At 39.6% G+C, this 17,691-nt stretch overlaps 1 protein-coding gene across 3 annotated transcripts in view; it reads right to left on the minus strand.

The window, feature by feature from the left end:
* ITGA9 (integrin subunit alpha 9) overlaps positions 1-17,691 on the minus strand; it is a 218,944-nt gene that overhangs the window by 148,232 nt on the left and 53,021 nt on the right. The window lies entirely within an intron of this gene.

Raw genomic sequence — 17,691 nt, forward strand, 5'->3', positions numbered from 1 at the left:
CAACTCAGATTTTTAAACTCCCAGGCCAGGGCTTCAAACATACAACATTGCCTCTTAGGGAAACAACAACAGTTTCAAGTAAAACATGCCAAGTTTGGTGGTGGTAGTGAAAGGGCCAGGTTTTTTTCAATTCTCTGGATTATTTAAACAACAAACTGGGTGGTCAGGAGTGCCTCCCATACACTGGTTAGTTGCTTGCTGCTTCACAAAGGATCAGCTAATGGTAGCAGCTAATAAAGCGATCCCTTCAGTTCGAACAGTATGGCTGCCATGGAGATCAAACATCAGGATTTCTTCACTGGAGATGGTAACTACCCAGGCATGTTTACCATTGCATTTGTTAAACAGGGGTTGCTTGGAACGTCACTCTGTTTCATGGTGGGCCCATGAAGGAACCACTGAACACTTTGGAGTTTATATATATACAGAGGAAGACCAGACAAAGAATCAGACCAGACCTGAATTCACCCTAAGCATGGAGACAAGCAGTAACTTCCTATCTTTAAACATTCAATGATGAGATTTCAGTGCTTCCTGAAACTGGAAACTGCTTAAGAGGAGAAAAATATTATAATTTCACCATTTCCTGGTAGAAAGGTAACTTCTTTGTGTAAAATAATAAAAATTAAAAATCAATAGTAAAACCTAAGCATTTACCTGCATCTCTTGGTGTTTTTATTGGCTTCCTTTTGGGTTTTGGGGGTAAGGGGACAAAAGAGTTGTGGGGTTTTTTTCAGAGTGGGAAGGTTAATGAGGGCAGTATTGTAGTGATGTGACACTATTTCTAAAAGCTTTAATTTCTATGAACCTCAAGGTCACACTCCAGTCATTGTCTTTCACATGAACATTCTTCTTCCCTAGATGATTCTTATCAGAATTTTTATCACCTTAAACCATTTACACAGAGACACTGCAAGAGGTTAAGAGTGCAGTCTAGCATTTAAAGAATGAAGACCACAATTTAATAAAATTTGAGCAATCAACAAGCCACTGAAGTGGTAAATTATGTCAATTTATTAAGTTTAGCCTAAACTAGAAAAGACCATGATGACATTCAGAAACACATAGAAATGGAAAAGATACTTGAAGTATCACATGAAGTTAATTTTGATAAAGCTAGGATAACCACTTCAGAAGAATAATTTAATTTATATTGTTGGGTACCACACAAGAAAGACCAAGAGCAGGGCAACACTACGGACAGTTAGACCCACCTCCCACAGTATGCAGGACAGTAACCTGAAACAAACACACTTGAATTAAATGTTGAGATTCTGTTGGATATTAAAAGAACAGGTGCTTTTATCTTTTGTGAGCCAATCTGCTCTTCAGTGTGTAATGGCTTTCTCTATGAGTCCACATTTTTATTTTAAAACCTGCTTAATACAGTCTTCTAGCTGAAGGGCTGGTCAAGGCTTCACTGGTGAGGGGTGTGCTATGGGTCTGGCTCTGGGACAGAGAGAAGGTAGTCCTGCCTTAATTGTCTATGCAAGGGGAAGTTTGGGTTCACACCTAATTTCATGTAATTCTTACAAATTTTCTGCACTACTTGGTTAAGTACTTTTATATATGCGAGAGCTTTCAACCTTGCCAGTAATCCTTAGATACACAGTCTTTGCCAGAGAAGGATAAATTTTTAGGGCTGTGAATCACATCAGCCAAGAAAAGCACTGGTAAAACCAGTGGAAACCCTGGCAAAAATAAATCCATACAATATGGCTACCAGGTATGACTATATTGACTATATTGACTCAGAACTTTCAAAACTACACTAGACATCCACGGTAGCACAGCTTAACAAAATATTTCCATGGGTACATCTCACAAAGAGGAAAAAATCCCAAAAACATCTCCAAGGTGTGAGTTGAAACCCTGGAATAAGGCCAAGATCTACCTTTCTAGTAGTCATTGTCACGTCTAGTACCCCATGTCTGAAATGCCAGGTCTATGATCCATGGGCACTGTGTGACCCTTCTGACATGGGCCTCAACAGCAGAAGATGCTCCCTCCTGGGAAGAGCAGAGGAGCTTGAGAGTGCACAAGCCATGCAATGCTGCAAGTATGCGGGTCTTCGAGATGGTGGGCAGAGATGGTGCTGGCAGGTTGGTAACCATTAAGGCAACAAATTGGTCCCTCTTTGTATTCCTGATCACAGAAATCTAGGCTGCTGAAGTTCTGTAGCTATAAATTTGCCTACAGCAGAAGTCACTGCTGCAGTTTATCTATTATTTTGCTTGCCTGTTGACAGCAAGACAAAAATACTCAAGCACTTTTCCCTCCTCTTCCTATCAAAGGCAACCTGGTCCTTCACTTTGGGTACAACAAAACTGAGACTGAAGTACATGTGCTGCAGCAAGAAAGCAATTTCTCAGCAAAAATGTTGTTTGCTATAGAACAGCAATGATTCTTCCTCACTATTCATGAAGCCTTCCTACCCACCACCAAGTACAACCACTTTGCCACAGTACTTGGCAAAAGCCACTTCAGATTAGCACAATTCTTTCCACTGACACTTTGAATCAATCTCCCTCACAGAAGCTTTTAAGAGACAAGCCCTCACATGCACAATCAATATTGTTATACTCTTATGCAGTTGTTCAACAGCTACTTCTTTCAGCTTAACAGAACAGGTGACAATGATTCAACTAAAGTGTTTAATACAGCTGTGATCATTGCTAAGAAGAAAAAGGTGATGGCACTTAATCCTGATAGAGTCCAAACACAGGTATCTTGGATATTTCCTTGCACTAGCATTCCATACCATGCCATTGGCTTTCTACATTCCACAGACTGTTCTCCATATTGTAAAACAATGACAAAAATAGCAAGAGAGTTATACGATTGAATTCATGTACATATCATTTCCAATAAAGCTGGTTTTACCCCTATGCCCACCCTAATTTTCAAAAGATAAGGTGCAAAATATGACAGACTCCAAACACAAGGTAAATTTCACAGGTATTTCAAACATAAGAAAGTAGTAGACCATAATAATGCTACCACTAAGTTCTTCAGCAAAAGTAATATAAACAATTTTAAACCATTTAACATCTTTCACAGATGTTGAGTTGTTTGCCAGGGCTCTGATCCAACTGCTACTGAAACTCTCAATAGAAAGGCTATGATGACCTCTCATGTGGATTGGTTGCCATCTTAAAAGCAGGGTGGAATACCCAGCTGTAACACAGAAACATAAGTCTGATGATTATGGATATCTGTCAGACCACATTTCAGTAAAGCTGAAGAAAATTAGAATGTTGATGCATAAAAGACATCTTTTATCCCATGATCAGCAGACAGAAAAAAACAGGAACACTGGACAGAGTTCTTACTAAACTATTCAGTAAAACGAGAAATGTTTTTTTAATTAATACCAATGTATTAATACCAATACCAATGTAGCATTAAGAAGCAGGCATTCTTTATTTGGCAGATGCACAAGTGGGATAGCTCCTCCTAAAGTAATGCATGCTGAGTACAGTAAAGTTTCTGTTTATATACTGTATTCTACATACATATTCACTGATGTCCCAGAATAAACATATATATGATAATATTTTCCCAAAAATCATTAACGTATTTTTCCTCCCCTTTATGTATGAGTTCTTCTGTCCTGGGGGTCTATTTGATGGTCCCTAGTGATCAGGAACCCTAATGTTACAGCTGACCTACTAAGTTAGCAGGACACTGTTGCTGGTGAACTTCCAGTTCTATTTCTTACAGCATGGGCATTGCACAGTTCCATAGGCCAGTGGTTTTGGACAAATAAGGATTGTGTTAACTCATCAGGTGTAGAAAATTTATCATCTGGTAACAAAATTGCACTCTGCTCACTTTAATTTCTTTTCCCTCAATTAGACCTTGTATGTGTCCCCAGGCTGAGTTCAGATGTACAGCTGAAAAGTACGGGGGTTTTCCTTATTATTTGACTGCAAAGGGTGAGGGTGGAGAATGGGGTTTTGACTGTACCACTTCTCTATTCCAGTCCTTTGGCTAAAAATCAATCTGGTTCACTTAATAAACAGAATATTGGAAACAGATCAGTCCATCATTACAAACTGAGCAATTTTCCTTCTTAACTTGTAAATAATAGCAGACAACACTGGACTGGGTTGAGTGGGATTCCTTTGGCTAAATGTTGACATCTGTAATACAGATGTCAACCTCCAATAAGTTGCTTCTGGCTTCTTTGTGAGCCAGTAAAGACCTAGTCAATGGAGTCTTACTTGTCTTGCCCTAAAACACACATATGGAGCGGCCCAAGTGAATCATGCCCTAAAAATGTTTATTTCTTGCCACTAATTGCAAAATCAACCAAAGGTGAACAGTAAGATGGGTGATGAGATGAGTATCACCCATCATGCATGTCAGCCTAATGACAGTACAGCTGTCACTTTTTCTTTCAGATGACCAGTGCTGGCATCTTATTCCAGACAATCTCAGAAAATGTCTTAAGTCATGCTATGTTCCCCTGAAAGTAAAATCACGAGTTTCTTCCAAGGTCTAAAGTAGTATGAAGTAAGAAGCTTTAATGACTGAGCTGGAATGAAACATGCTCAGCATCATGAGTTACTCTCTTTGCACTATTTGGGAAAGAGATTACATCGAAAAAACACCACTTTCTTGTAGGCTAAAATGGAAAATTCTACCTGCTTGACAAAAACCTGAGGGGTGCCAACTGAAAAGATCCATTTGCAAATACAACATTAATAAACCTTTTATAAAAGTCACACTGAAAATATAAAGAAGATAACAAAGTTTCAGTTACCTGTAGTATAGATTTAACTCATAAAATCCACACACCCATATTATCTAGCTGCAGAGGTGGTGTGGTAAACACTGCAGTTGATCTTCAGCTGATGGGCAGTACTGACTCCCCACTCATGTTCTGGCTCACCACTGCCTGCATAAGAAAAGGCCCGGGATATTCTTCTTGTATATGGTGGCAAACACTTCTGAGGGTTTGGTTTAGTGCCACAGAACACAGACACCAGCTGGTTGTGCTGGGTTTGCTCAGCCCTTTTTAGTAAGAGGGAGGCCATGGAGGTGGCTCCTGTGAGAAGCTGCTGGAAGCTTCCACCATGTCCAGCAGAGCCAATCTCTGATGGGTCTGAAGATGGACATGCTGCTTGCCAAAGCTGGGCCAATGAGAGATAAAGGTAACACCTCTGTTATAACATATTTAAGAAAAAATCAAAACAAAGTGGCGGTGCAGTTTCAATTCCAGCCAGAGAAGAGGAGGTGAGAACATGAGAGAAACAACATGGAGACACCAAGGTCAGTGGAGAAGGAGGGGCAGGAGCTGCTCCAGGCACCAGAGCTGAGATTCCCCTGCAGGCCATGGTGATGACCATGGTGCAGCAGCTGTGCCCCTGCAGCCCATGGGGATCCATGGGGGATGCAGAGATCCACCCACAGCCCATGGGGGAGGTGCTCATGCTGGAGCAGGTGGATGCCTGGAGGAGGCTGTGATCCAGTGGGAGACCCGGTGGAGGGAGACAGGGGGTCCCTGCTTCCAGGCTGGAGCAGCCTGTCCTTGGAGGATTGCCTCATGGAAGAGCAACCCACTCAGTGGCAGTTTTGGGAGGACTGCTCCCTGTGGGAAGAACTCACGTTGCAGCAGTTTTGGCAGGACTGCTGCTCATGAGATTGGAACCATGTTGAAAAAGTTCACAGAGAACTGTCTTCCATGGGAAGGGACCCCATAGCATAGCAGGGGAATGACTTGCCTCCTTGAGCCAAGCAGAAGAAACCTCAAGTGATGAACTGACCATGACACTGGCAAAAATAATGAATAGGTAAGGACCCCTTTTAATTGTGTTTATAAAACCTAGGCTTGAAAGAGATCTCTTTGAGATAAGTAGGAAAGATAGATGCAAGAACTGCATCAGTGACTTCTCCTTCCTTGGATTATCCTCAACAATTCCCAAACTGGCAGAGCAGCAGCAGTTCAGACAGATTATCACATGCAAGGGGTGAAGGCCTGGTCACACCTACTTATTTAATTTCCTGCTTCTCAGCTACCTCAGAACGCAGCATTGTTCAAATGGCAAAGACTACAGCTATATCAAAATATAGCACATATACACTTACGTAAGCCTTTTCACGTGTTGGATTTCTTTTTCTGAATAAGATATGAATTACTGATGACTTTTTTTTTCTGGTTCTCACTAGAACTACATATAGTCTCAAAAACACTCCTACAATGCACCTGCAGACAAGCCAGAACTTTGAGGTAGAAGAGAGGAAAACCTCTCCTAGGATGTCCACTCTAAACTTTGCTTTCTCAAAAGATTTAGACAGTTTATATACTCTTTTGGATTATACTGGAAATGTCTAATTTAAGGAAACGACCCTTCAAATATGCAAGCCTTACAATTTCCTCATCCATCATGGTGACTATCCCTCTGGCTGTTTATAAGCCATGAGCACTGCTGTGGTTTATATAAAGCACTCCTTTCCACAAAGGATTGTACCAGAGATGGTTCCTGATCACAACAGCTCACAATCCAAAATCCTGGACTGATGCAATCACTCACTAAAGAGACAATTAGGTCTTAGGAAATACTGACATGGAAAGCAGATTGAGTTGTTGCACTTCAATAATCCCACTGACTTTGTGGATGAAGTCAAAGATGAACTGTGGTTGTTTCTGTGCATATGTGGGAGCAGCAGCTCCCAAGCAGTACTGATAGTCAGAAAAGTAATAACAGGAGACCTACAGAACCTTATTAAGCAGCACTTTACCTTTATTACCTTTGCAAGATTTTCAAAGCTGACAAGAATTGATGCAAAAAAAGATTTAGGGACAGGAATAAGGTAAATACTTAGAAGAGACTAACAGTAATAGTACATAAGTATTAAGTGTTAAACTGGCTGCACACCATGCAGCTTTCCAGAGCCACACTCAGGAGTATTCCTTTAAAGACAAAAAAGACAGCACTAACACCAAAATAAGAAACACACAGATTATGAGGTCAGAAACATTAGATTTTCAGATAGCCCTCTTGGTAGGCAGAAGAGGAAAACAGAAGCCCTGTAAAGATATTCTGCTTGTTCCCTGAAGCAAGCAACTTTGTGTTGAACCCAACAGCATTCAACCAACATAGGGCATTAGATCATGTTGTTACAAAAAAAGGGGAAGGGGAGAGAGAGAGAAAGGGAGACAGAGAGATAAGGTCAAAAAAGATCAACAGCAACAATGCAGGATAAAATTAAGAAATTTTCAAAGCACTAAGGAAAGAAAAAAGAACCATCACAAATATTTATATTGCTTATACAAAAATAAAAATATTTAAAATAAATTCTGATATTTGTCCAAGTTCTTTAGAAGGGGCAAATTAAAACCAGTGTCACAGCACATTTGTACGCAGTATCTCCATTTCAAGGAGGCATTCTGAAGAACTGACTGCATATGTATGTATGCAAAATACAAGCAGAGATACAGACAGCACACCCTGCCCCAGTGCATTCAGCGGGAATGAAAATATCTGATGAATTAATGAAAATACCTGGTAGAAGCACTATCCCAATTGGGTTAAACACTCATCCATTCGCCCATGCCAGAAATACTTAGTGGATTCAGGAGAGGCTTTGAAAATGCTTTCTCAAGTGAGTAGGATCCCCAGGCAAGATCCTCATCCCTTACTGAAGCCTGCATTAGTTTTTCACCATAATTCCTATTGACAGGGTTGGGTTGCAGGTTTTGTATTGTCACAGAACAGACTCTGGTTCAGGCCCTCAAACCTGGCTGTCCCTCCAGGGCTCAGCTTCTCAAATCCAACTTATGAAGTTTGCTGCTGCAATCTGAGAGCAAAGAGGGACAGTTTCATGGAAACAATCACACAGGCACTACAAGAAAATGGAAACCACTTCCTCCAACTCCTTCCTGCAAGCAGGCACTGGATGGGTTGGTGCCCACTGATGTATCCAAGTCACAAGGAGGTTGTGGTCTGCAAATTACAGTTGGAGAGTTCAAGCCTTCTCTTCACTGTGAATTGCAGAGCTCATGAATGGGGACAAACAAGCAGCCTTTCCTGGGCAAGCTGCTTCTGTCCTGGAGGGTCACGCACCACAAACAATAACTGAACTTACTCTCTTTCACAGAGTTAATACTTTCTCATAAAAAAATTGAATTTGTTACTGTATGAATTTGACAGAATTTATTCTTTATTAGGGTACATAGCAATGGTTTCTCCTAGTGGCATATACCTGACAGAATTATTCCAATCCACTCAGTGATCCACTTACTGATTTAAAGGTAGTTAAGAGCTATTACAGTTGCATGTAACCACATTTTCTGTGAAGAAAATCCTTATGAGTAAGCAATAACAAAAAGGGTTCCTCTTCACAATTTTTTACTTTGTACCTAAAAGACATTGCAGAACTCAAAGAGCAAAAAATCAGCTTCCAGGTCATGCCACCCCAACTCTGTTGGTGCTTCTGCACTTGCAGGAACTCTTGGCACATTTTTTTATATATACTGTATAAGGACTAAAGACTTCCTAAAAACATTTAGGGTGCTTTACTGTTGAGAAGTACCTTGAGGTAGCTTCAGTTGTGTCCTGGTTGGGGGGAAACTGCTGAAATCCCAGCCAAGAGGCCATGAACTGGCAGTGGCCCTTTGTTAGGACCCTTTGCCACAGCACTGCAGTGCTGGCCATGGAGAGGCACCCAATAAACAACAAGGCCTCAGACAAAATATCACCACTGGACCATAAGGCAAGTGTAAGGGGTGTGAAAAGCACATGAGGACCTGGTATACAGACTGTAATGGTACAAAACCCCCGTGATTCCTTTGTTCAGGGTCCCATCCCCCACACCCAGGCACCCAGCTTGAGCTGTTATCATGTTGCTGCACCATGATTAAATTACTTAAAGGAACCAGACATCTGAGACTCAGCTATGGGATACCTTCTGTAAACACTGGGAGGGAAACCTGTCTGACTGCATGAGAATGGTGTGTGTGGGGAGTCAAGCAGGGCCACCCCACTACAAGGGGGCCTTGGGTGCAGCAGCAGAAGTCTGGAGTAGTGGGAATGGAACTGCCAGTGGCTCCTGGATGGTCAGAGAGGAAACTTTCCTTAACATGACAAAGCTCCTAGCTTTTCAATTTTGGCATCCTTTCTAGCTCATTGAGCACACATGCCAGATTTGCAAGCCAAGCTATAGAGCTTAGTCTCTTAAATGATAGGAATTTTAAAGCCTTTTTATCAGACCATTGTCCCTATACGTTTTGTCTTTACTAAAATTGCTTTCTATGGCTAATGGTACATTTCACTTGCTACTATCTAGATTCTAATAGGTCAGAAACATGTAAAATAAGGTATAAATTTATGACAACCTGTTTCAACTTACCTTCTTTGTTACCCATTCCTATTTTTACTCTCTTTTCTTCTCACTGAAGTTACAAATGTCTGCTCCCCTTTAGTCAATATTGCCAAATGAGCAGCTGTAAGTCCGCTAATAGGATGAAAGTTATCAAGTCATGACAAGTTAATTTGTTGTATTTTCAACTAACTTTATCATCTAAGAAGGAAGAAGCAAATTTACTTTACTCTTACATTACATTCCCTTAGACTTACCACTAACTTTTCACATTTCAGTCTACAATTTAATACTAGACCCAGGCCTTCTCTCACACCAAAAAGAATAGAATAGAACAGAACAGAATAAAACTTTTAAAAAGGGTAATATAAACTACTACAGGATTCTCTCCCTTTCTGCTGTATTTTGTTGTTACAGTCAGGCTATCACCCAGTCCTACCCTTTTGGTATTACACACATTCAGATAATACAGAGTAAAACATATCCAGGGTATTAAAGCCCATTCATAAATGGAGATTAAAAATAACTAGGACAACAAGATGGAAATAAACCAACTTGCATAAAAAACATACAAAAATCACTCACTGTCACGTATTTTTCAGTTTTTCATGAAGGAGATAAATGTTCACAAATACTTTCAAGGAAGACTTTTTTACAAGAAACGTACTATATTACACATGAGAAATCACAAACACCAACACGTGCAACTTAGGCAGAAAATATGGTCAATAACTTGGCAATAAAGACAGACTAGAAAAGCCTCTGGTGAAACTTTCTTTGCAATGCTGAAGTCACTACAATATGTTCTTAGTGGAATTTTATCAGTTAAATCTCAAGCAATTGATTGAATATGTTCTACACAGCTTTTACAATAATTCCTTCTGAAGATTGCTCTTTTGAAGCTGAGGAATTCATATGCAGCAATACAAATGTTAACACAAGATGAAAACAAATGGCATATTACACTGAGCCAGTCAGAGGATACCAGTGGATGAAATAAATCCTCAGATCAAGATTGTACATATTCTTAGAATTTGACTACTTCACTGCTTTGAAGATAGTTTTCATAAGTATACTTTTTTCAATTATGACCATTTTTTTCAAGCAAAAGTGACCACTGAAAGCAAGCATAGTGGTCAGCTGGTGACATAAACATTTGGGAGAAAAGGCCATTGTAATATCATAACAATCTAATTGCCTAATGGAGCAAACCCATAAGAGCATCTAGTAAGAAGTCAGGAAACAAACTTAAGCATATGCCAGCAGGTCAAAGATACTGAGGACAAGGGGAAAATAATTTGAATTCCTGGATAAATATCCGTTTCAAATCTCTGGAAAACAGCTAATTCAGGGCAAAATACTACACATTACTGTAGTATTAATACGAAAGACTAAACATTCCCTAAAGTAACTAGGATTCCAGGAGAGATCACAGAGCTCTATAAGGTGAATTGATAAATAAAAATAACAGACTAGGAGTCTATGACTAGGGATTTAATTTTCAATCCCCAGCACAACCATGCCAACTGTAACTACCCTGTTGCTTATGTAAGTGCTGGTGGGTATGTGAGGGTGAGGGTAACATGACAGAGTATGCACCTTTCCTCAATTTCTGCACCCTAGGAGTTCAAGATTAATTCAGCTCCACACCTGCAGTTATGTAGTGAGTATCTCCTTATGAGAGAAAGGGAGAAAAAGCATTTTGTGCCAAAGCAGCTCCATGCTGTACCATATCACCCTCACATTTCTTCAAACATATCGACACACAATTTTTGCTTTAGAAACTAAAGGTTAGAATTATGTGTTGCCACCCAAACTAAACACAGTTCACGTAAGAGTCTCCCAGGAAGATTATGTTCTGACTAAGAGGAAGTTATAGGTTTGGAACATACTCAGAAGCCATAGCCAGCAAAATTAATTGTTTTTTCTTTAGCCTAGAGAGTTTTCTATTGGAATTTCCTTTCAGTGTTTCCTGATGAAATGCCATGGTCATTCCTTCCTAAAGGTAGCAAAATGAAAGGATAATAATTTTAGGCACTCCCCAGCTTGGACAGGATAAGGTGACTGTGTGTGTGTGTGTGTGTGTGTTTGTGTGTGTGTGTCTGTGTTAGAGATCAGAGCATATTCTGATATTCTTCCATGTGTTTTAAACAGGAAAACCACTAAGATAAACAAGCTGTTCTCTACTGCAGTTCTGCAGCAAAATTCTACCCTTAAGTGTATTCCCCTTAAGTGTATTCCCCTTAAATGTAAATTTGTCCCAAAGAAGCAAATAATAAACTTTCACAGTACAATTTGCCATCATGTATTTAGTTTATGTAACTCTACAAAAAACATGTTAGAAAGTTTCAAAAACAGTAGTGTTGCCTTTTCTGCTGCTTCTTTCCACCTGAGAAAAACTCTTCAGTTAACCAGGAGTGCCAGAGAAAGCAAAAATATTCCTATCCATCATTACTTTCCTTTTAAAATTATTTTTTCCTAGAACAAAGCTAGCTTTTATCTCTGTTTGGCCATTCACCTCCTTAAGTGCCATCACTGGAAAATGCAATTACTTCTTTCAGATAAAAGTCCCATGAAGTGCCTCACAAAACTATGGACTCTGGTATCAAAGAACCATGGAAAGGCTTGGAATGGAAGGAACCTTAAAGATATCTAATTACACCCCCAGATATCTCACAGGCAGGGACACCTTTCACTAGACCAGGTTGTTCAGGGCCCCATCCAGCTTGGCCTTGAACACTTCCCTTCTGCAGGCTGAACAACCCCAACCTTTTAGTCTTTCTTTGTAGGATGGGCACTCCAGCCCTCTGACTAACCTCCACCCTAAGTCTGCCTCTCCTGAGTCTCCAAAAGCTTTTATCTGCAAATGAAATCTCTTTTTGAGAAACTACAATATCAGACAGAAATACATCAGTGGGCAGACAGCAAAGCCAGGCATATGTCTACAACTGAATATCTAAAAGCAGCAGTGAAGTGTCGTGCTTCATTAAGAGTCTGCATGCAGTACAAATAATTCTCAACTCTGCCAAAACTTGAGAAACATGCTTTTTTGAGATACTCTGCTTGAAAAATAAAACATGTTTCTTTGCCATTACAGAACATATCAATGGGACAAGTTCATCAAAGGGCTCAAGATTAAAGATTTGCACCTTTTTAGGTTTTAGTAGGGTACTCTACAGTTTAAAAAACGGAGGCAAAGCAGAATTTAATCAGCTACTGTGCTGTAAGTATACTAACTGAGCCTCATTCAAAATGGCATTTATTTCATTTGGGGACTACAAAATCTCTAGCTGGATTCATAAGTAAGATTAGCCAGGCACCTTGACAGCTACTTCACCACAGCAACCAAATTTCTGCCTGGGCCATGAACAACATATTTGGCCTTTTTCATACATAATTGCAAAAGTCAAAGAGCAACAGTGAACTTCAATAAAATCAATTACCTTGCTAAGACTTTAAATTGGACCAATTTTTTCAAATCTTTTTCAAGGATTTTATGATAGATAAGCTCTGTACAGAGCAGAAAACATTCAAAGGCACTCTCCAACTGTAAAGAAGGAGATAGTCGCTCACCCAATTATATCACCTAGCAATGTGAGAAGAGGGGAAAAACAAAAAAAAGAAATTGTTTTTATAACCTGTGAAGATGGGCAGAGGAGGACTTCTGGACACAAACTCTACCTTCAGCTCACAGCTGAAAACCTCCAATGGCTTGAAGATGACACAAGCATCTTTACACTACCACACAGCTCTCTAGCTACACTGTCCCGTAAAAAGCTCACAAACAGTTAACAGTACAGTACCTGATACAACTTGCTTTCCCACCTAGCTGCACTAGATCTCACAGCATCGTACTTACAGATCGCACAGCACTTAACTACTTGCAGTATGGGTCCCCCCCATGAAAGGAGGTATTTTTGGCAGTTTGATTTTGGTCATATTGTACAGGATAGTTTTTAACTGGACTATAAACTGACCCCTGAAAGATAATCTTCCTTGTTCTTGGTGAACCTTGTAAAAACCTTTGAAAAAGCCAAAAGTAACTCCATGATCATTAACAGTATTTAAATCTTGATACAGTTAATGCTCAGCTCGAAGATGTCACTGACTCCTAATACTCCTTTTGGTACTCCTAAATCCATTTATTTAAGAGGTGATGAAAAGAGTTATGCAGCTGACCACTGTTCTTCCTTTGCCCATATGAGCTCTGCAGGAAAAAATGCAGCTTCTCTTCACCCTGGCTTATTTTTCAAGGTGAGACATAAGCTCTATTCAGTGCCAGACAGAATTTATCCAAAAAGAAATGATTGATCACTTTACAGAATAAGGCAGAAGAAAACACTACTTACTTATTTTTATTTTGTATTTATGTATTAAAACACATTTATTTTGCTCTGCTGGAGGGGAGGCAGGATGTCCTAATAGATTATCGGTGGACTTTGTACAGTTTTGGAAAACAGAACTGTTCTGGAAAGCATGCTTCTTGTAAATAAACCCCTATCTGTGCTTCACGATGACCCCACCTATCCCACAGCCTTTTAAGGCTACACACATGTTATGACTGCATCTGGCTGGGCCTAACAGTTTCTCCAGCTGGCTCCACAAAAGGGTGAAATAAAGTTACATAAAACAAGCAAAAGGAAAAACCCAAAGACATCAACTCTGCTCTTGGTCTTAATGCTGAATCTCACTGCAGTCATCATTCTGTGTAGTAAAACTACACAGCAGCTTTAGTCTTGCCGTGATGATAAACTTTCTACTACAGGCTGAAGCAGTTCAGCATTCCCTTTGTCTGCCAAGTGATCCAAACCCTGTGAAATTCTAGATAATCATGACCAAGTTTTCATTGTTGATGTTGCTGGAAAAGCAGTCTCTGCCTCAAGTGTTATCTCTGTCCTGTAATACTACCAGCCAAACCTTTACATAGAGACATTAATTGATAGGCAGACAATTCTCAGTAAAAAGCATATGATCAAGGTGACACCATCTCTACATCTCATGACTGAGATCAAATGCTTTGTTACCCAATCTCTAGAAAAAAGCTAAAGTACTATGAATCAAAAAGAAAAGACTTCAATATATGCAACCCTTTCAGATGAGATCAAACAGCTACAGAGGGAGAAACATCCATGACCACGGACCTTGACTGAAATAGGTGAGCACTAGTGATGAAGTTTGTGTGAGGTCAGAAGCCTAGAGTATCTTTAAAAGCAAGTGATGCACAGCAGACAAAGACCAGAAACACACGCATAAAAACATAAATTTTTGGCTACAAAACTCAGCAATGAATAAAGCACAATTGTGCCTTTCTGTTGAAAAGTCGGGGTTTTTTTCAAACCTGTCTGTATATACACTAGCTCTTCACTTACACAGCTTTATGCAAAGGCTGTTACTTCTCAGCCCCATCCTTCCCATAAGCTATGTCTGGATCCATTAAGAATTAATATTATGACTTACATGAAACTAACCAAGAAAAAGATCCCTGGAAAATATCAACACAGTGTCTGGTTTAATCATGTGCCAGCACTGCTGATGGTGTCTGCAGCTATTAGAGCATCCACTCTGCACACAGACAACTGTGACTGGTAGCAATAGGCAGCCCAGCTGTCTGGCCTACAGTGGGGTAAGAAACCAGATGGTGCTTCTTTAATAAATGCAGGAATTCTTCAAGGGGCTTTCAACATGATCACTATTACACTTCTGTGATAAATCAAGGAAGATGTGTTTTGATCCTGCATAAATCTGCAGGCACAATGTGCTTTGGTATCGCTGTAAAATTCTCATCCTATACACTGATAAATCTATGCTAAATATCAGGAAAGCCCACCTAACCAGGAAACAACCAGGGCAGTTATCAGGAAAGGGAAACAATGGTTCCTCAGAGTCACTGCCTTGATCACAGCACCTCTTAAGCCCATTGCCCCAGTGTTCTGAAGACTATCAAATGAGTGCAGCTGTCATGAGAAAATTCTACATTTCAGCTGCAGGCCCAGATATTAAGGAGACACTTTGAAAGCCTCCAAATCCATTTATTTTCTTAGAATTCTCCAATTGTAGTCCTTTCTGCAAATTCTGCTTCTTTTCCTCTTAATACCACATTCCGTTTTTCCACCATTCCTTATACCAAAATAAACCCAAATCCTTTTATAAAAGAATGGAAAAAAAAAAAACTAATCAGATTTAAATTTTGCATCCGCGTACCCCAGCAAAACTGACAGACAGTTGTCACACAAGGTACTCATCTCCTCTTAGTTTTATCTCCATTGAAGGAGAGATCTTTAATGGCAGCACCATCCTCCCCAGAGAGCTGGAAGAACGGTCCAGCAGTGAATCACCTCCTATGAGACATAAGGGAACAGCTACGCATTGACATGAGAAAGCCTGGGGTGCTCCCAAACTTCTCAGCTAACAGCCATGTTATACTCAATGTATCAGTCGAACCTTCAAAAGTTGTTTAAATTAAAACAATACAGCTTTTGGAGACAACACCTGAGGTTCTGTCAGTGCTGGTTTTATTACCCATGTATACTAAAGAAAGTTTCTTAACTAGTAATCATCAAAAAGGTTCCAGTGAGGACAGGCAATTTTAAACAAAACTATGAAAGTCATAAAACCATATCACTCCTCTACAACTCTATGCCCACTACAAAACCAAATATAATGCATTTTGAAGTCACAAATTGTTTCAAATTTCATTCTCTGTTCTCAACCAGAAAACCATGTTTTCTCATGAACCACCACAGCTCTAGCAACTTGAGCTGTAATTTGATAGTCTGTGCTGTACAAGATAAAGATCCCAGCTACATGTATCCTACAAACCTTCTGAGATCCACTCAGTCACACAGATATGAAGAAATACAGACCTTAATAGTCAAATTCATTAGCAGTAATAAGAAAAGTAGCTACTGTCCTGAAAGGGACTCACAAGTAGGAAATGAGTTATGCTCAAAACATGGACACTTATCAATTGCAAAACAATTAAATGTCAGTTTATTTGCAAACTGCAATTCTTTTAGTGCTCAGTTTTGCTGGGGTTTCTTGAGATCATATCTATCAAAAATTGCAGGCAGCTTGTAGAGATCTGTTTTTTCAATGTTTTTTCTCAGTCCTTCCATTTTGTGCCTCCAGGATACTAGAATTGCATGTTGATAAGATAATATCCAGCAAGGCCTGGAAAAAGCTTTCATTTAAATAATTCAACCCACAATGTTCTGCTGTGCTCCATTTGGACTGGGGACCTTGTGTACCTAGCAGAGTTTGTCAAGTTAGCACATGAGGTCACACAGAAGTCCAAACAGCTTCTCTATCCTTCATTACAAGCAGTCCAGAATTGACATCCTTATGCCACATGGACCCCTTTGCGACCAGTGACATAAATAATAATGAAAAGAATGTATTAAGGATGCAGCCACAAACAACTCAATTTGCCATGCAGAAGAATTCATCAGACATACAGTAAATAAAAGGAAAAAGGGAAGCCTAAATGAAATATTTGTATATTTTAAGCCCACATATTTTTAGTCACCCATTCCATCACAAATACATGCAATAAAGGAGAACTCCAGTTTGAATTTTTTGGAGGGTTCTTTTTGTTTGTTTTTCAGGGGATTTGTTTTACTAGCTATTACTTAAGAATATCAGTAATCATGACCCATTTCCACTCCTTCAGAGTGTGCAGGGTTCTCTTCGATGCTTCTAATGTCATGTAGTCTTGTGGATTACACCACCTTTTTCAGAAAAGCACAGGGATTATCTTCTTCCACTATTTTGCATTCTCCCTTACAAGATTTCCTTCTGTTCTTCAAATAGTGAAAAATGGCTGCTTGTATCACATAGAAAACCAGTAGTGCTTGTTACCCAGCTATTTTGCTTTGTTGGTAAATTGTTGGTATTTTTAAACATGTTTAAATGTTTCCCTTGCCTATAAAAATCCAATTTCCCAGGAATTTTCCAGAACAACAGTTTTTACCTTTGCATTCCCAAAATTCCATGGAAATATCACAATAATTTAAAGTGTTTCTTGGGCATATGTAGGTCTTTAATGAATTCTGTGCAGTATCCAAAAACTACTAGAGCTAGTGTGAAAGAAATCATTATTGGGTTAAGACAGGCACGTGGTTCCTTTTGATCCAAACTCAATAATGTGAAGTCTAACCAGATGTGTTCATTGGAGAAAGACCAGGATTAGTAAAATCAATGATACATTTTCTAAGTAAAGGTAATCTCATAGACCTACATTTTACTTAACAAGCATTTACACAGCAGAAAGCAATGGTTGTTCCAGAAACACAAAAAAGTGGAAGCTATGTAGTTTCTTCAGAGATCCATGCAATTTAATAGAACAGCATTTCCTCCTTAGTGCCC

The sequence above is a fragment of the Cyanistes caeruleus genome, chromosome 1 (genome assembly GCF_971803275.1).
Source record: "Cyanistes caeruleus chromosome 1, bCyaCae1.hap1.1, whole genome shotgun sequence".
Classification (NCBI taxonomy): Eukaryota; Metazoa; Chordata; class Aves; order Passeriformes; family Paridae; genus Cyanistes; species Cyanistes caeruleus.